Here is a 20,392-nt window from a genome sequence, read left to right on the forward strand (position 1 = left end):
ATAAAATAAAAGAAGGGGAGATAGATAATACTTGGCCCTGCTGTGAGTGTAGGGGACTGGACTAAATGACCTCTTGAGGTCCCTTCCAGTCCTATAATTCTGTGATCCTATGACAGGGAAAGGATATCTTTCATTTTGTCTTCTTGTAACCTGAAGAATTTTTGCATATTCTTACACAAAATATTTGCAAATTTCCCTCTCCCATTATTACCAGAGAAAATTCTCCAGTCTCTACTTTGTGATTCTGATCTCTATTCTGGATAAGCAAAAATCACTCCACCTTTAGATGAATTCTGCAGGCCCTCAGCATGTTCAGTGAAAACCTAGGGTTTCTTAAATGGTGCCTGGTAAAGAGCCAAGAATGTGTGTTTGTGTGGACCGACAGAATCATAGCTCTGATGTAAATGGCAATAATGAGCATATGCAAGACTGGTGGCTACTGAGCATGTGCAGTAATGGGTGACAGAGAGGTCAGTTAGGCGAGCAGTTAGCTGGTCAGAACCTACTCATACTGGTCACAACTTGTTTTAAAGGTCAGAGCCTTCAATCAGAACTCTGAGGTAATGGTCAAGCCTGAGCACGTGCAAGTGAGGTAACTGTAGCTAAGAATAGGAAGGTTATATAAAGAGAGAACTTCCAACAGCGATTTCGGAGTTCGGAGTCTGTGTCTGAAGAAGGAGAGAGGCGTGCAGGGAAAGCCCAGAAGCCAACAAAAGAAGCCAAAGAGAAACTGCAGCAGAGAGACAAAAGAAAGCTGAAGCAGACCAGAGCTGACTGACCAGGAACTGAACAGCAATAGCAGTGATTTGTAAAAGAAAACAGCAATGGATTGATAGAGTAAGCTTAATATTCTTTTAATGCAAAGTTTTGGGAAAGTACAGTATAAATAAGTATGTGTATGCTTGAAATGTGTGTGAGTGTATTTTAATTGTATTTTATCTATCTCAACTTTAAAGCAATTTAAGATCTGCTGTCAGCAATTTGTTGCAAACTGTCCACTTACAACAAATTGCTTTGCTTAGAATCATTTAAACTGTATGCTATTGCAGTGTAAGTGCTCGTTAACTTGCAATAAGGGATTTGTATCTCAGGGCTTTTGTGTTTTGTTTAGGATTTTTAGTATACACTGTATTAGGGATTATTAGTTACATCAATAAAAAGAACATTGCCCATGTCAGTTACTTTATTGGAAGGTATAGCCCTGTCCTTTAGTGTTTTCCTTAGCAACTCCAGGAACTTTTACCTCAGGGAGAACAGATTAAGGAGGCAATAGGCAAGTTATTATAGCCCTGTCCCTAAATTCATTTTTGGGATAACAACACTCCAGTATCCAACACAGAACTTCCAAACAGATGTGCAGGGGCAAGGGGCAACTACAGCCTCAAAACTTGTCATAAGAAACTGTTTCTACTAATGCCTGTACAAGGCAACCAATAGACACCAGCTAACCCGCATTGATTCATTAGACCAGCTATGCAATGCACGGCAGGCAGATTAAAAACATTCCCTGGGCAGTAGTTTGTAGCTGTTTGGCACTAAGCAGTAATATGTGCTTATCCCACACGAGAAAAAAAACTAAGGCACAGGACAGACAAGGAATAGGAGAAAGGGGAACAAATTAGCCACACAGATGCTTCTGAGCCTGGTTCTGTTCCCAGAATAGGTTTTTTTTATGGGAAACTTCTGTAGTATTTAACAAAACATGATATTTTTCTGTATCTTCTTTGGATCCAATAGAATCATATCCATGCTCTAGAATTCTACATGATGGTTGAAAAAAACCTATAGAACAGGGGTTGGCAATCTTCAGCACACGGCCTGTCAGGGTTCCTTCCCCACTCTGAACTCTAGGGTACAGATGTGGGGACCCGCATGAAAGACCCCCTAAGCTTATTCTTACCAGCTTAGGTTAAAAACTTCCCCAAGGTACAAACTTTGCCTTGGCCTTGAACAGTATGCTGCCACCACCAAGCGTTTAAAACAAAGAACAGGGAAAGAGACCACTTGGAGATGTCTTTCCCCAAAATATCCCCCCAAGTCCTACACTCCCTTTCCTGGGGAGATTTGATAATAATCCTCACCAATTTGTACAGGTGAACACAGACCCCAACCCTTGGATCTTTAGAACAATGAAAAATCGATCAGGTTCTTAAAAGAAGAATTTTAATTAAAGAAAAGGTAAAAGAATCACCTCTGTAAAATCAGGATGGAAAATACTTTACAGGGTATTCAGATTCAAAACACAGAGGATCCCTCTCTGAGCAAAACCTTAGTTACAGAAAACAGGAATAAACCTCCCCCTTAACACAGGGAAAATTCACATAAAACAAAAGATAAACGAATCCGCCTTGCCTGGCTTACCTATACTGGTTGCAATATTGGAGACTTGGATTAGGATGGGTTGGAGAAGATGGATTTCCATCTGGCCTCTCTCAGTCCCAAGAGAGAACAAAATGTAAACAAAGAGCACAAACAAAAGCCTTCCCCCCCCGCCCCAAGATTTGAAAGTATCTTGTCCCCTTATTGGTCCTTTGGGTCAGGTGCCAGCCAGGTTAGCTGAGCTTCTTAACCCTTTACAGGTAACAGGATGTTGCCTCTGGCCAGGAGGATTTTATAGCACTGTACACAGAAAAGTGGTTACTCTTCCCTTTATATTTATGACACGGCCTATCAGGGTAATCCGCTGGCAGGCCGCGAGACATTTTGTTTACGTTGAATATCTGCAGGCATGGCCCCCCACAGCTCCTAGTGGCTGTGGTTTGCCGTTCCCAGCCAATGGGAGCTGTGGGAAGCGGTGGCCAGCACGTCCCTGTGGCCTGCACCGCTTCCCGTAGCTCCCATTGGCTGGAAACGGCGAACCACAGCCTCTGGGAGCTGTGTGGGTTTGTGCCTGCAGATGGACAACATAAAGAAAATGTCTCGTAGCACACCAGCAGATTACCCAGATGGGCCACGTGCTGAAGGTTGCCAACCCCTGCTATAGCAGGAATATCATTCTCTATTCAATTCTACAGATTTTAAGAGTCACTTTGAGAAAACCTTTTAAAATTGTATAGAACCCTGAAGGTTCATTCCTTATTTCATACTTTGAGGCAAGGATTGTCTCTTTGTTCTGTGTTTGTAGAGCACCAGCCAATGGGGTTTTGGGCCTGGATCCTCAAAGCCATGGGACGTAAGTTTCTAAGTATCTTTGTGGATCTGGGCCTGGGTCCATAAGTAGGGTTTCTAAGTGCTAGGTAATATAAATAAATAATAATAATTCTATAGAACAGTTCATGAGGGATGGATTGAAACTAACTGACTCATCAGGTGCATCCTCCATACTACTGTACCCCCTTGCCCTTACCGATTCTTAGTCCCTGCAATGGTTTTCAAAAATGCCACTTTTGCCACTAGGGATTTGACCTGTCTCCAATTGACTTCAGTGGGAGCTGACTTCAATAGGACCCCCAACTATTCACTCATAACTGTAGTTGGTTTTGCACCAGTCCATTCTTCCTACAGCCGCAACCCTTTTTTAAAAAGAAAAAACAAAAAAAACCCACTTTTTTTAAAAACTTTCTTTTTACTTTCGGAAGATGACAGTGTAACTGCAAAATCTGGCCTCTACTCACAAGCCAGGTCATACTTGAACATTTGCAGATACAGCCCTCACAGACTCATAGGTTTTAAGGCCAGAAGGGACCATCATGATAATCTTGTCTGACCCCCTGTACATTGCAGGCCATAGGTGCCAAATCTGTGAATGAGCCAGTGCTCAAGCATCCATGGACAATGGCCCCAGCTGCATTCTTCCCTGAGACCCCACCCCTGCTTGGCCTCTTCACCCTCTTGTGCTGCACTTCTCTCCACCCTTACTCCACCTTTTCTCCTGAGGCCCCTGCCACTCACTCCTCTCTGCCCCATCCCTCCATCACTCACCTTTAAGGCCAGAGGGGGCAGAGAGAAGAGAGGGGTGGGCAGAAGGCACTCGGGGATGGGTTGGATTAAAGTGAGCAGCAGGTAGATGGGAGGGAGGAGCCTTGCAGGAGGCGGGAGAGAGGAGCTAGAGGGAGATGCTCAGGAGAGGGAGGCAGAGAGGAGAAAGCAGTGGGCAGGGGGGCTCAGAAGAGGGAGTGAAGGGGAGTGAGTGGCAGGTGGGCGGGGCCTCAGGGGCAAAGAAGAGCAAACGGCAGGGACAGTGGGGGCAGAGAGGACCCAGCAGCAGTCAAAGTGGGGGAGGAAGAAGCAGAGCAGGAGTGGGAAGAGGGATGGGGCCTCAGGGGAAGAGGCTGAGCAGGAGCGGGGCCTCGGGGTAGAGTGGTCGTGGAGCACCCACCGCCAAAACCAAAAGTCAGCGCTTTTGTTGCAGGCCACAGAACCTCACCCACCCACTCCTGTAATAGATCCCTTGCTTCTGGCTGAGTTACTGAAATGCTCAAGTTATGACTTAAAGACTTCAAGATACAGTGAATCAGCCTTTTTCGCTTGTTTAAACCTGCAAGTGACCTGTGCCCCATGCTGAAAAGGAAGATGAACCCCCCACCACCCTGCCAATATGCCCCACGGGAAAATTCTTTCTTGACCCACAAATATGGCAATTAGTTAGGCCCTGAGCATGTCGGCAAGACCCACCAGACCAGACACCTGAATAAGAATTCTCCATAGTAACTCAGAGCCCTCCCAAACTAGTGTCCAATCACCGGCATAGAAGGTATTTGCTTCTAGCAGTCGCAGATCAGCTACATACCATTGTAAGCTGTCTCATCATACCATCCTCTCCATAAACTTATCAAGCTCAGTCTTGAAGCCAGTTACATTATTTGCCCCCACTGCTCCCTGGGAAGGCTCTTCCAAAACTTTACTCCTCTGATGGTTAGAAACCTTCATCTAATTTCAATCCTACATTAATTGATGGCCCTTAATTTCTATAATTTAAACTGATAGAATAAAACCAGCATGAATGTTGAGCAACACAACAGAAGAGATATTTTAATTATGAGAAAGCCATGTGGCTTATGTATTAGCTATTTTACTTGTATTCCATTTAATTGAAATGAAAAGTGAATGTTTTTATAATTATCATTTTAATATTCCTTGGCAGGTTTTAATTTTATGGGGTTAACAAATGGCTCTTGTGTTTCAACTAGGTTACTTTTAATAACAGTAGGAACATTTCTTGACACTGGTAAACATTTTCTGTTGCTTAACTTGCATTTGAGTACGTGTGGGTATGATACCAAAATATTGTAGCTGAAAATGTAAACTTTTCAAACATAAACAATGACGTTGGTGTTATAATTTTACAAATCTGATGGGCAACATGGTAATTGTATTGGACATAAACTTTCAATCAACTTTTTCTACAAGCTGTGCTTTAATGATTCACTAGACACTCAGATAATTAATCATTGACATTCTTATAAGATAATATTTCAAAGGCTGCAGGAGATGCATCTAGATATGTAAGTCTTACTTAGAAAACTAACATTATGTTATGAATTCCAAAGTGTAATTAAAATCTTCCTGTGTTTTATATTGTAGCACTTTGACCAATCAAAAATAACTTTCCTATTTCACTTTCAAAGTGAGTTAGATTAAATAATTTTCATTATAGCCCTGCTCCACCTTGTCCTAAACATTCAATGCAAATCAATCAGTAGTCTTCCAGTTATAAACTTTAAACTGTAATGTAATTTAGATTAGAACAGTTTTCTTTATCATTTAATCTATCACTACAAGTGGTTTGGCATAATATATGTGTTTCCAAAGTTACTTTAAGACACTTATTTGGGAATTTAAGTCAGTCTAGGGTAGTCCTGTTTCCAGAACAGTTGCTCTATTTAAAAATAGTAGGGAAAAAAGAGGAGTAACAAATATGCAAGATAATCTTAATGGGGGTATTCATTATAAGAAATACCATGAATTATGGGTATGTAGCTTTCCTAAGAACTAAATAATATATAAATACTCATGGGTTTACTTCAACAATGGAGACTAAGAATGAAATATCAAGAAATTCCCATGTCAAGCTTAGGTGCAGGAGAGATATGTGGTTTCTAAAACCATTCACTGATAAATTTTAAACTGTGGACAGATCATGGGAGACTCCTTTAACATCTCTTTTGTTTATTTCACATCCTGGCCTCTCCCCCTATTTGTTGATGTCCCTCAGATTTTGGACCTCTGTCCCCCTTTTCCCCCTCTTGGTAACCTTATCAACCCTAGAGCTTTTAATTGCTGCCCCTTGGATGATTTACTTAACTCTGCCCAATCTCAATCTCCAGCTGTTACTTAAGCATCTCCTTCTTCTTGTTCTGCTTCCATTTTACACTCAAGGTGTCCAAAACAGGGTTCCCTCTTTCACACCAACCCTTTTCCATTTCCTCCTTTTTCTCTTACTGTTGACAAATCCATTATTACAGCTTGAGTGCCATCTTCAGCTCCTCACTGTCTGCTTCCTCATTCATTCAGGCTATTGTTATGTCTTATTGCTCCTTTCTGTGTAAGAACAAAACCCCAGAGGTTCACAATAAGATTTTAAGTCTAAAGTAGGTTAGAAGATAAGAGCAGTGGTGCTATAATGTGGATATTACAAGGTATCTTTTTTAATCTGAATTGCTCAGAAAAACTGACAAAGATTATCTTCATATTGACCAAATAAAATGACTGTAATGATAAAAACTCTACCAGCCAGATATGGTGAAAGACTGTCATTATCATGGTAGTTACGTCCTTCCCTAACCCTTCTAATCCATCCTGCAACTGAATCCAATAAAGGATCATTTTTACTACAGAAAACAGCATCAACTCTAAGCCACAATGGAATGTAAGGAACTGCTTCCCTCCACAGAAGAATTCATGAGATTTCTTTTATTCCTGTTCACCAGTTTTCAACCTTCCAGCCACCACAATATTTTTTGCTGATTGTACCAGGTTCACCATTGGAAATTTACGGTAGGTTTCCTCAGGTTTCCATGTTTTGTGTTATTACTCCATGTGGTTTTAAAAAAAATATTGAAGGCCATCTCTTCTGATACACCTCTTTTTCTCCTGAATTAAAAAGATATTCATCCCAAAGTGTTTTCATTGGCAATGCACAGCCAGATCAGCCTGAATAAAGACAATCCTGCAGGGTTTTCCTGCAAATTCACATTAAATACAATCTGTCTGCTTCTTTAAGTCACTTATTTTAAAGGGTTAATTAATGCTTCTAGTGTTAATTTACAGGATCCAGTAGTGTGAAAGCTATTTCGAACGTACAGCTCCACAACAAGAAAAATATCAGATTTGCCCACAGCAGTGTAAGTGGTGAGAAGAAGGGGGGAAAGTGGAAACAGGGAAAGAATAGGTTATTGTAGAAAAGATGGAACTGGTTATTTGAAGTGAAGAAAGAATGTGTAGAGTCACTGGAGAATATGGACCGTCCATTAGGGTAGGAAAGAATCAGCAATGAGAATGGGAGCTGGAATATGATGAGAAATGTTTTCAGATAACATTTACAATATAGTAAATCCCCATGAATCGTCCTGATTTTCAGCAATGAAATGGCAAAGAAATAGCTATATGTTTTGTACCAATGTTCTTAACTTGACATATCAGTTATTCAGTAATTCCTAGACTTCCACACCAGTCTAGGCAGTAATACAAATCAAAATATTTTGGTATTTGGCATCAGTCAGATTCATATTGTCACATACTTCTTTTCCTTGATAAAAAAGATGTGTATGTCAATTTTAAAGGTGCTACTTTCGGGCATCCCAAACCAGGAAGAATGTATAGACTAATGTTAAATTATCCATGGTATCTGAAAATTGGATTAAATCTTTGGCCACTCATGGCCAAAATCCCACTATAAAAAAAATCCATCACATTGTATTAATGTTCTGACCATTGTTCCTAAGTGTAACTGTATGCACACAATGCCTATCTCTTTCCGACAGTACAGAATCTCTCTTCTGGAACACCTGTGACTTATAGGGTAAGCACTTTAAACATAACAGGAATACATTTGAATTGAAAGTCATCATAAACACAAAGTGTGATGGTTGTTGCAATGGTCCCTGATTTAAGAAAGCAACAGTAATATAGTTTATGACCTCTCTACTTGGATGGTGCAAAAGTGAAATGCATAGCAGTGACGGTCTAGAGTCCATATTCTAAGTTCTATGCTTCTCCAGTGATATATTTTGAATGGATATTAGATCAAAATAGATAAGACCAGGTATTCTAAAGGGATCTGAGTCATGAATGACCAAAGAGGGGCACTTGAGAAGACTTGAAGCCACTGAAATGAGATATTTGAGGGCAGTAAATAGGGGGATCATTGCTGGACCTCATGCAGAATGATGCCATCAGGAGTAAGACCAAGGACTGTGGTATCAGAGAGAATGTGCAAAAGAGGAGGCTGAAATGATATGCAAGAAAAACAGATGAAGGGAATCCTGTTAGAGAGGAATTTGAGACTAGAACTTGTGGGCACTGAACAAGAGGATAGCTAAGAAAACAGTGGATAGACTGTGTATGAGAGGATGGAGTGAATATGGAGTGAGTGCTGGACTGGCAAACCTGAAAAAGACTGCTCTGTCAACCTGACCCCAGCCAGCTGATAGAAGGGGAAGAAGAAAGATATTAGATCAGAATATGTCCTGAAGTCTCTCCTCACTCATGTTACCCAAGCCCCCCCCCCCCTCCCAGATAGCCCATTCAGAGAGGAACTTCTAGAACACAACTTGTGTTCAGCATATCTGAGATTATGGAAACTGATATTTAGCATGTCCAATAGCTCAGTGGAGAACTTTTTAAAAAAATGCTGCAGCTTGCCATGTCCGATTACAGAGGTTGAGCTACAACTGCAGGGGGTCAGAGGTAACCTTGTCCTATTTGAAAATGAAGTTGGAGTTCTTGTGGAAAGTATTTCTGAAATAATTGAATCATAGAAGATTAGGGTTGGAAGAGACCTCAGGAGGTAATCTAGTCCAACACCCTGCTCAAAGCAGGACCAACCCCCACTAAAACATCCCAGTCAGGGCTTTTTTCAAGCTGGGCATTAAAAACCTCCAAGGATGGAGGTTCCACCACCTCCCTAGATAACCCATTTCAGTGCTTCAGCACCCTCCTAGTGAAAGAGTTTTCCCTAATATCCAACCTAGATCTCCCCCACTGCAACTTGAGACCATTGCTCCTTGTTCTGTCATCTCTTACCACTGAGAACAGCCTAGCTCCATCCTCTTTGGAACTCCACTTCAGGTAGTTGCTATCAAATCCCCCCTCACTTTTCTCTTCTGCAGACTAAATAAGCCCAGTTCCCTCAACCTCTCTTCGTACGTCATGTGCCCCAGTGCCCTAATCATTTTCACTGCCCTCCTCTGAATTCTCTCCAATTTGTCCCCATCCTTTCTGTAGTGGGGGCCCCAAAACTGGATGCAATACTCCAGATGTAGCCTCACCAGTACCAAATAGAGGGGAATACTGACTTCCCTTGACCTGCTATCAGTGCTCCTATTAATGAAGCCCAATATGCCATTAGCCTTCTTGGCAACAAGGACACACTGTTGACTCATATCCAGCTTCTCATCCGCTGTAATCCCCAGGTCCTTTTCTGAAGAACTCCCACTTAGCCAGTCAGTCCCCAGACGGTAGCAGTGCATGGGATTATTCCGTCCTAAGTGCAGGACTCTGCGTTGTCCTTGTGGAACCTCATCAGATTTCTTTGGCTCAATCCTCCAATTTGTCTAGGTCCCTCTGTATCCTATCCCTTCCCTCCAGCGTATCTATCACTCATCCCAGTTTAGTGTCATTCATGAACTTGCTGAGGGTGCAATCCATCCCATCATCCAGATCATTAATAAAGATGTTGAATAAAACCAGCCCCAGGGCCGACCCTTGGGGCACTCTGCTTGATACCGGCTGCCAACTAGACATCAAGCTGTTGATCACTACCCATTGAGCCCAACGATCTAGCCAGCTTTCTATCCACCTTATAGTCCATTCATCCAGTCCATACTTCTTTAACTTGCTAGCAAGAATACAGTGGCAGACCGTATCAAAAGCTTTGCTAAAGTCAAGGTATATCACATTCACCATTTTCCCCATATCCACAGAGCCAGTTATCTCTCATAGACGGTAATCAGGATTGTCAGGCATGACTTGCCCTTGGTGAATCCATCCAAATCACTGCTTTGCTTACCACTGTGGATTGAGACACAATTAAAAGCAAACTTAATTGTTTCCCAAGACAAATAAATTGGAATTTAGCCTCTCCCCCTGGGCATGTAAGCTCCACTCCACTCCATCTCCTATATCTAAGCCATAGTCTAATAATAGTGTCCACCTGTGGACAACAATTAGCACTAGCTCCAGAAGAAACCTATTCAGAAATAAAAAGATATATCATTTGAGATTTGCAATAAACTTTCTTGCTAATTATTCCTTAAATTAACATATTGTGTTGCAAGCACTATGTAATTGGGGCCATCTTGCAGTTTGGAGAATGTTGCTCCTACATAGCCAATAGTAACAAAGTGGGGCATACTCTGCTTTATGAAGCTGTGAAAATTAGTCAAAATTTCTGCATCAACACCTCCAGTTGGTGGCATTCTTGGCATTTCTCATTTCCATATTACTGCACTAGGGTAAGTAATTAGATGGCAGGGACAAAATATCCTCTGAGCCCCACTCCTGCATGTAGCATACAATCCTACTGTGCAGCTCTTGCTCTCTCCTGGAATTGAGCTCTCCAAAACTGATTGCACTGGTACAGTCAGAGAATCACAGATGCACAGCATGTCATCTGCTCTCTGCTAGACACAGGCAGCTGAGACAGCAATTACCGACTGCCAACCGTAAGCTGCTCTGACTAGCAACAGTGCTTAAAGGCAGCCCGAGTGTTATTAAGTACCGAAGTACAGGGGATAAATAATAAATGCCTATGGATTTCTCTGTGGTTTAGTGCCTGCAAACGGGTGTTTTTCAGAACAGCAAAGGCAAATATCTGGACTATATTCCCAAGCACATGCATGTGTGTGGAAACACACACACACACACATAGAAGGGTTAGGCTTAAGATAGTCATGGAGTATGGAGGTGCAGGAAGCTGTGTGGTTCATTACCAGCACCATTTTCACAGGTTTGTACGCAAATTTCCTTCATGCCCAAATCTGATGATGATACATCCAGGCCATCTCACCTTTTCCATGCTCATTATCTTATTGATACATCTGTATTTGTTATGGCCTGGACAGAGACAAATGATCAAGCAGTTTCTCGCTGTCACACACAGAGGCAATAACTGCACAGCATTCATTTGAGGACAATCTGAACCTCTAAAGCTTAGACTGTGTGTGAGTCCCCATAAAAATCGCATGCATTCAGAGTCTACAGAATCTCTCCAGCAGCTAGAAGGTGAGACTTCCATTAGACAGCTCTCTGGAGGAGCATCTCAAATCCTGAGAGGATACCATATAAGGAAATTGTGTAGATCCTAAGAGGAATACAAAGGGAGCATGAAAAATGGACATCCAGTCAGCTGGACCTATCCTTCCAAAATATTACCCTGGACCCATGCAGAGGTATGAACGCTGGTGGCCCTAGTTAACAGCTAGAAATAGACAATCAGCCACACCCAGGTTTGTCCCTTTCTTTAGGGTTCTGTTTATTGTTGTCAGAAACAAGAAAGAAAAGCGTAAAAATTATCACAAACAACAATCTGGTTAGGGATTCAGACTGGGATCTTCTGGCCTCCACTAGCTATTGGGTAGGGCCCTCTCTGACAATTCAGAGGGGGAATCCACAGGATCTGCCTGCCTACACCTTCCTTCTCTGTTTTTTTCCTGGTTTCCCCCCTTTATATTGTCCAGATGAGAGTGTGGGCTAATCATGCGATGCTGATCAGCTGTGCCAGCTGATTCACAGCACCTGCCTGCTTGGCTTCTCTCTGGTCAGGGTCAGCTGCTCCCGGTTCTCCCCCAGCTAGTAAAGAGGCAAATCATGTTAGAGGGCAACTATATAAACATGGGAAACCCCGTGCTTCAGAAGAAACGAAGCCTGCTCTGGCCACTTAGGAAGTTCATGGTGGATTTACAAAGGATTCTGGATGGGTGACAGGCATCTTTTTTGTGGAAGTAATGTCAGCTGAGTGATCCATACCTGCAGCTTTCCCAGATTTGTAGCAGCTTCTATCCTGCTGCCAAACTAGTTTGTAGTATAAAATGATCAAAGTCCTTTAAAGATATTTTATAGGAATTTAAAGTGCATTTGAGTCTTCAAACTAGGTCAATGCCCTCAATTGCCATAGTTTTATGAAAAGTTAAGAACAGATAGATGTTGGGTCCCTGTCAGCATCCATAGCAAAGAAATGGGTTCTTTGCCATTGAAAATGAGAAATAAACCATTGGTGATGCTGTTCATCTCATCAATGTTGTCATGAATACTTATATTGTACTGTGAGTGGAGAATTGCAACACACAAATACAGAAAAAAGTTTGTGATAACATTGCTATTATACTGTGTGGTACCGGTAGTCCAACTCTTTTTACTCTGGCCTGATAGTCCAACTAGAATACAACCCACAATGTGATTGCTGCCTGATTTGTCAGTAAATGTCTCATTCTCCATGCTCTCAGCTTCCAAAACAATGAGTGAGCAGATCCGCTTTGTGTGAAGCTTTCCCTTGAATCCCAAATATTCATAATTGGGAAGCTGCTTCACCTGGTGCATTGGGTGAAGCACATTGTTATCCTCCATACTAGAGGGAAGTTTGGTGCTCCAATGTTACACAAGTGGCTGCAGTGAAGAACCATAATGAATTGGTTAATTGCTTTCATTCTCCTTATTTCCTTTGCTTTTAAACGTATAATTCAATAGTGCATCCATTATTTATTCTGTATCATTGTCACATGCTTGTATAACGTCATACGCTGAAAGGAGTTGGCAAGAGCCAACATGCTTCAACTGAGTTTACGGTTCAATTCTTTTGTTATTTTATCATTCAATAAAATGCTCTGCATACAGAATAATTTTCTTTGCACAATATTTATTTTTGTTTTACCTTCCTGGAAATGGAAATTGTAGATGCTTTGATAAAAGGATTACAAGGTCATCCAGTTTCAAGTAGTTCCTATAAGTACCGCAAAAACATCCTCTTAAATGCTAATTTTGTACAGTCCTACAGTAGTGGAGTACTTTTCAGTTCAGTAATTGAATACACAAAGGAGGAAATGGCTGGGAGAGGAAGCTGTTTTTGGACTCTCAGCCACAGAAGCCCACCTCTAATACAAATTAATGTGCTTAAGCATTTCTATGCCTCTCTCTATAGTCTCACCAACAGATCGAGTACTTTTAATTGTAAGTGAATTTAATGTCATATTAATAGACTTGGCACTGAAGTTGTTGAATTGTCCTCCAAACTAACTTCAGTAATGTCTGTAAAATGCTTTGAGCTGCTTGGTTGGAAGTTCTAGCCACACACACTTACTGCATTAGAAGTTATTGTCTTCTATGCCTATCCAGTTCCCTGCCTCTCCACTAAAGCAAGTTGTGATGGTGATTTTTATTGTGGCCCCTTTTCCATTATGAAGTTAATTGAGGTCAGATAGATGATTACTTAGCACAGAGTCATCTGATGGAGATAACATCTGGTCAGTTGTCACTATTGAACTAAACTGAATTGGATCCTGTGGCCAATGTGTGAATGGTTCTCTAGCCCTTACTTACTAAAACTTTCAATCCACAGAATTTGCATTTGTATGGTACAGATCTATAACACTACCAAGTTGGCAGTCTGCCTCAACTTTGCAAACCTGAACCAAAGAGTCTATTAGTCTCCTTCTATAAACCTTACCTAATTTGATGTAAAAATCTGAAACAAAAAATGGGTTTTTAGGTTTCACTTTGTAGTCTGAAAGCTATGTGCTACAACTATGTTATTCTGTATAAAGTAAATCAGAAAATAAGAGTAAACAGAACACATTTGTTCCTTTTATTGTCTGTGAATCCTTAAAAATGACATTATAAGAAAACTGGAGCTTGAAATTACAGTAGAAAAGATTCTCACTGCAGACAAAACCCATGGAAATTAATGGTTTCACAGATTTTCATTAAAACACTTTTTTTTAATTTTTGCTTAACATTTTTACAGAGTTTGAAATAAATTTTGAAGGTGGAAAACTACTGTAATTTTGCAGTAAATAGGGTTTTTCTTGTAAGACTGCTGGCATTCCTGTGCAAAAAAGGGTGAGTTTCAACAACGAAGCAAGTAACAGTTTTGATTGTTGCCCATATGTTGATTTTTTTCTTCATTAAAAGGGGTATTTGTTTTCAGAAATGGAAATACAGTTCCCAGGATAAAATTCACACAAAACAATGAAAACTTTAGGCTTTGCATCCAGTATTAATATTTGAAAATCAAAATTTGACTCTTGAAAATTAAAATTGTTAACTTCGATCAAAAGGAAACTACAAAAATGTTGGTGAAAACTACTAGATTAATGCTGATTTATTAAATTTTGCTCTCTCAGTTGTTAGCAGATTTCAATAAATATTGATGGTGTAATTGGGAAAATGACTAATATTCTCCATGAATAGTGCAATGTTTTCACACTGTGTAATATTTATATCTACGGATATATATATATATATAATAGCATGTATAAGCCCTAACCAAGATCAAAATCCCATTCTGCTGGGCCTATATATATGCTTACATACAAAAATATACACAATAAAGAGACAGTCTCCTGTCTTGAAGAGCTCACAATCTAAAGAGACAAGACTTGGGAAGGGAAAGAGAGGCACATACACATTAAGTGTCATTCCCAAGGACATACACTAGGTCAGTGGCAGAGATTAGAATAGAATACAAGCTTTCTAAGTCCCAGTCCAGTGCACTAACCACGGAACCATGCTGCCTCTCCATCTGAGGGCAGTACTCTTACACCCAAGCAATAATTCAGCCAGAGAGAAAACTGAAGCAGAACAGGTTTCAGAGTAGCAGCCATGTTAGTCTGTATCCGCAAAAAGAAAAGGAGTACTTGTGGCACCTTAGAGACTAACAAATTTATTTGAGCATAAGCTTTCGTGAGCTACAGCTCACAAGTGAGCTGTAGCTCACGAAAGCTTATGCTCAAATAAATTTGTTAGTCTCTAAGGTGCCACAAGTACTCCTTTTCTTTTTGAAGCAGAACAAACTTTTTATTGGTAATATGCAAAGATTCTAAAAAAGAACTGCATCAGAAAGTAACATTTCTCTCAAGATGTAACTACCTAAAAATTCAGATAATGTTATCTGTAATGATATTGCAGGGGTATATTGACTCTATTAAATATATAAATGCTATGTTAAGTAATTACTAGACTGCAAGAACATGCTATGAAATTATTATGCTGACTTTGAAATGTCTAGACTACTATACAATTAATATTATAAGACTGATTCACAAGCTTTCTCTGAGATAGGAAGAAGCCTAAAATAATACTGAAGATATGCCAAGATCTCATCTCGTATGGCATCATCTAATCAATGACTTTACTTTGTGGCATCAAGTGAGGTTTGTTCTGAGATGTGAAAGAGTGGGCAGTTTTGCTTCAAATGGCTTTAAAAAACACTTCTTTTATGTTCCAAGTCATGTGGGTTTGCCCCTCCAAGTTTCACTTTGAGTTCCTGGTTATCAAACACACTCTCAGAACAAACAGATGAACAAAATGACACCAATTGTACCTTACCACCTAGTTTTGTGTCATTAGAGTATAAAACCAAAACATTCTCATGAAATCATAGTGAATATCTTCCTCAACGGTAGCTGAAAAGTCATCTGAAGTAGTCTTTATGATTGAAACTAAAACCTCTCAGAACAATCTGGAACCAGGCCCCAAAGAGAAAAATAAACCAATCCTATGACCCACACCTGTAGAGCTATATGGTTATTAAAAGCCAAAATCATGAAGTCAATCACATTCTAGGAGACGCTAAAGTCAATACTCTGTATAGGAAAATATGCATTGTTTTGGCGCCAATGGCGGTGCCTTTGGTTTGTACAGTCTCCATAACACGTGAAAAATGGTGAAAATAAATTCTTCACTAAGCAACAGCAGAGGTTTGGTCTCTCTGCATCAGAACTATGGAAATATATGCTTTTTAGAAGATGCTGTAAAGACTACCTGAGAGAAAATGTATTCACCAAAGATGCATTGTGAGTGATCCTCTGTCATCATTGTGTAAATTCAGCAGTTCCAAAACCTATTTCAACGTCCAAAAAATGGCTGCAAAGATACTTTGAGAAAAGACTTGGGCCTGAATACCTCTCAAAAATGTTGAATGAATATTACTAGGAATTTCCAGAGAATTAGACCCCCCATACAGATAGTTCTGGACACAGATTTTTCTGAACTGCATCTGGTAGCACAATTTGGTTATTTTCTCAGAGCTAAAATGTACATACAAGCTATGAAATCCCAAAGTCACTGAATTCAATGGGAGTTTTACCACCAACTTCAATGGGTTGAGGATTTCCTTCATAATCTGACACTGCTAGCGATAAATCAAATTTGAGAGCTCTTTGAAGACTGAGACTTGCACTTGATCAAGCCTGATTTTCAGAAGTTCAGAGCATTCACAACTCTAGCAGAAGTCTGCAAGTTGGCTCAGAACCCCTGTGAATAAGGCCGATATGGGGCTATATTCTCAGCTCTGCTGAGTCTGCCTCCTGCTGCAAAACTTAAATTGGCCAGAGAATTCCCCCAGTATTGGGGGAATCTCCAACCAGTGGAAAGCAGGTGGAGGAGGCCATGCCACCCTCCACACCTGCTCCTCCATGTCTCCTCTGCCACCCCACTGCTCCCTGCAGCTGTACTATGCACTGGGCCAGGGCAGAGCAAAACTAGGGAGACATGCTCCGCTCCCTGTCAGCTCTCCAGTCACTGCACTAAGCTCTGTATAGGAGAATTCAACCCTGAGGATAATATATCTCCATTTCTCTTAGCAAAGGTTGGTGAACTGTGAAATACATTTGCAGAAGGACATAATCAGCAGTGCTGTTTGGCCAGCTGAATATTACTAATAATGTTCAGGCTGCCAAATTTTCACTCATCCGTTCCCATCTGACTCCTGCTTACAGCAATTACAATGATGAGGCTCCTCTCACAAATTACATTGAGTTATTTTCATTAGAAAAGATAGCCAGCCTTGTAAACATCCTCTGGTGTCTTTGGATGGTGATCTCTCTCACCAGCTCAGTCTTTTAGGGGACTAATATGGAGGCCTGATACCCCATAATTAGAGAAAGATTTTCAGAGAAACAGACTGGCTGCCCACACCTCCCATGTTGCACTATCAGGCAGAAAAGCTTCTGCTGCCAATCTACCACTGTGAACTGAAACTGTGTCCTAACTGTGTGGTGACCAGGGATATGTGGTGTCACTTTGTCATAAATATAAAGGGAAGGGTAAACACCTTTAAAATCCCTCCTGGCCAGAGGAAAAACCCTTTCACCTGTAAAGGGTTAAGAAGCTAGGATACCCTCGCTGGCACCTGACCAAAATGACCAATGAGGAGACAAGATACTTTCAAAAGCTGGGGGGAGGGAGAAAAAAATCCTCTCTCTGTGTCTGTGTGATGCTTTTGCCAGGGACAGAACAGGAATGGAGTCTTAGAATTTAGTAAGTAATCTAGTTAGATATGCATTAGATTCTGATTTCTTTAAATGACTGAGAGAATAAGCTGTGCTGAATGGAATGGATATTCCTGTTTTTGTGTCTTTTTGTAACTTAAGGTTTTGCCTAGAGGGATTCTCTATGTTTTGAATCTAATTACCCTGTAAGTTATTTACCATCCTGATTTTACAGAGGTGATTCTTTTTACTTTTTTTTTCTATTAAAATTCTTCTTTTAAGAAACTGAATGCTTTTTCATTGTTCTTAAGATCCAAGGGTTTGGGTCTATGGTTACCTATGCAAATTGGTGAGGATTTTTATCAAACCTTCCCCAGGAAAGGGGGTGTAAGATTTGGGAGGATTTTGGGGGGAAAGATGTTTCCACATGGACTCGTTCCCAGTAACCGGTGTTAGACGTTTGGTGGTGGCAGTGAAAGTCCAAGGGCAAAAGGTAAAATAGTTTGTACCTTGGGGAAGTTTTAACCTAAGCTGGTAAAAAATAAGCTTAGGAGGTTTTCATGCAGGTCCCCATATCTGTACCCTAGAGTTCAGAGTGGGGAAGGAAACTTGATACACCTACACTACATATATAAGTGAATAGAACTGTTTGATTGTAGCATGTGTTTATTGTTATTTAACCAAAGATACCTGCTGCATTTGGGATAGTATAGTTTATATATTGCATTCAGTCAATTAACTTGTGGCTAAACATAGATATTAAGGACCCATAGCACCTCCCATCCCCCACAGCTATCCTTTACATCCACCTTTCTACTGGTATAAAAGTTCCTTTTTAGGTTTTATTTTCATAAGGAGATTGCTTGGAAATTATCAGTTAATGAAAAGCTTTTCATTATCTTCCCTAAGGCTAGCATTTCAACTTCCTACAGAAAAGGCAATAACTAATACTTATGCAGAGGATCAAACTGATACCAGTGACTTGGAAGACTTGAACCATCATATATATAACCAGTATATCTCTAAACTTTCTGGAATTTACCTGTAAATGGCTGATTTGTAAACTTCTAGAAGTATTTTTCCTTCTCATTGATGATAATCTTCAATCTGTTATCCTCTTACTTATTTTAGAAAACTGATTTTGTCAAGTGAAATATTTTTTCAATTAAAATACTTATTGTGGTGGATGTGAACTGCTATAAGGATACGGATATGTAACCCAGTTATTGCGATAGTCTGTATAACTTATATTGGGGTAGTGGAATGTGTATTATACACCTCTATTGCTTTAATTCAATGTATTATACACCTCTATCGCTTTAATTCAATTTTCAGAAGTTCAGAGCATTGACAACTCTAGCAGAAGTCTGCAAGTGCTCAGCACCCTTGTAATGGGTGCTATTGGAAGAACAAACAGGAAGGCAATGGGATGGTTTCCCAGCTAAGAACATCTTAACACATACTGTTAGGCAACGGAAGAAGCTCTTATCTTCGAGAATCTTACATCCCATCTCCAAAAAGTTGCACGCTTTTATTGCTAGTGATGAGACCTTCGCTATCAACAGTTAAGAAGTCACAATCCCTGAGGACCAGAGTGATCAAAAAAGACTGAACGGCTTTTACAAGAGACTTTCCCTGAAGCAGGTTGGGAGACATGATTTGTGAGTTAAGGGAACAGAAAATGCCAGTGAGACCCTAAAGGTGTTGGGAGGTCCATAGGAAGCTTACATCTTCCAGGATCCTCATGTTGAAGATGGATAGATATGTACAGACATGTCTAGACTGTTTATTTGTTTTAAGGCCAGCTTTCTCTGAAAAGCTTTAGTTCTAAATTAATAACACTTTGCTTTAAGAAATCAGTTTGGTTACTGGATACCACTGTCTCAGCTCCTGCAGTGAAGTGAACTGGAGATACTGAACCTAAGGCAGGCCTGCTGAGGTAATTGTGGCTGACCACACGGGGGACTGCAGAGCAGGGCCCACTCTGACAGTGGGAGAATTGCGTGATTCCACCTCAGAGAGGTGACGGTATGAACTTGAATGTGGGGGGTGTGCATGTGGAAAGACCAGGAAGGGTCAGAGATGCAGTAAGCCCAGTGGCTGTGACACATTTCATAAGTTTTTTGTCTGTTTTTTGTTTTTTGCTTATGGCTTATTCTCTTGTGTTAGTTTTAAACAAACAAACATTTCAAAAATATAATTAAATGGCTTTTCTCACATAAAATAATTATTTTGTTCAGTCTGTTTGCGCTATAGTATAGATTTACATCTATTAAGTATTCATGTTTTTTATTCCTTATCTCCCTTTGCTATTTACTTTTCAGCTAAATGAGATTTTGTATGGTGGGAATTCACTGTTCATGTTACTTTCCTTCCTTTGGTACCATATGTTGAATTTTAACTTCTTATATTTTCCAACCCATTCAAGCAGTTCAGAACAGACTAATCAAGAAAATCTACTTAGTTCTAGTTGATGTTCAGTTATGAGTAACAAAGGATAGAAGTGTCCAAGGTGAACAAAAAGGCATCATTGACTAAAGACTATTATTTATTTGGGTAAGGGAGAATTAATTGGGTGCAATGGTATATTGCAAAAGCTCACTCAGATTTGAAAGCCAAAAGGGACCATTGTGATGACCTAGACTGACTCCCAGTATAACACAGGCCATAGAATTTCACCTTGTAATTCCTATAGTGAAGAGAGTTATTCTTCCTAGGATAAAGTTAGTTGAGGGGAAAATGTCCAGTGCTTCCCCCAAACAGCATTGCACAATGGCTAGATGCATTACAAGGTTATGAGGTACAATCAT

At 40.3% G+C, this 20,392-nt stretch overlaps 1 long non-coding RNA gene across 1 annotated transcript; it reads left to right on the forward strand.

Annotated features, from left to right (window-relative positions):
- The first annotated feature begins 504 nt into the window (after positions 1–504).
- Positions 505–19,809, forward strand: LOC125640915 (uncharacterized). Its single transcript, XR_007357937.2, has 3 exons — positions 505–837; positions 6,777–6,936; positions 18,918–19,809. It is a non-coding gene; the product is annotated as an uncharacterized LOC125640915 (long non-coding RNA).
- The last annotated feature ends 583 nt before the right edge of the window (positions 19,810–20,392 follow it).

This window comes from Caretta caretta, chromosome 1, assembly GCF_965140235.1.
Source record: "Caretta caretta isolate rCarCar2 chromosome 1, rCarCar1.hap1, whole genome shotgun sequence".
NCBI classification, from domain to species: Eukaryota; Metazoa; Chordata; order Testudines; family Cheloniidae; genus Caretta; species Caretta caretta.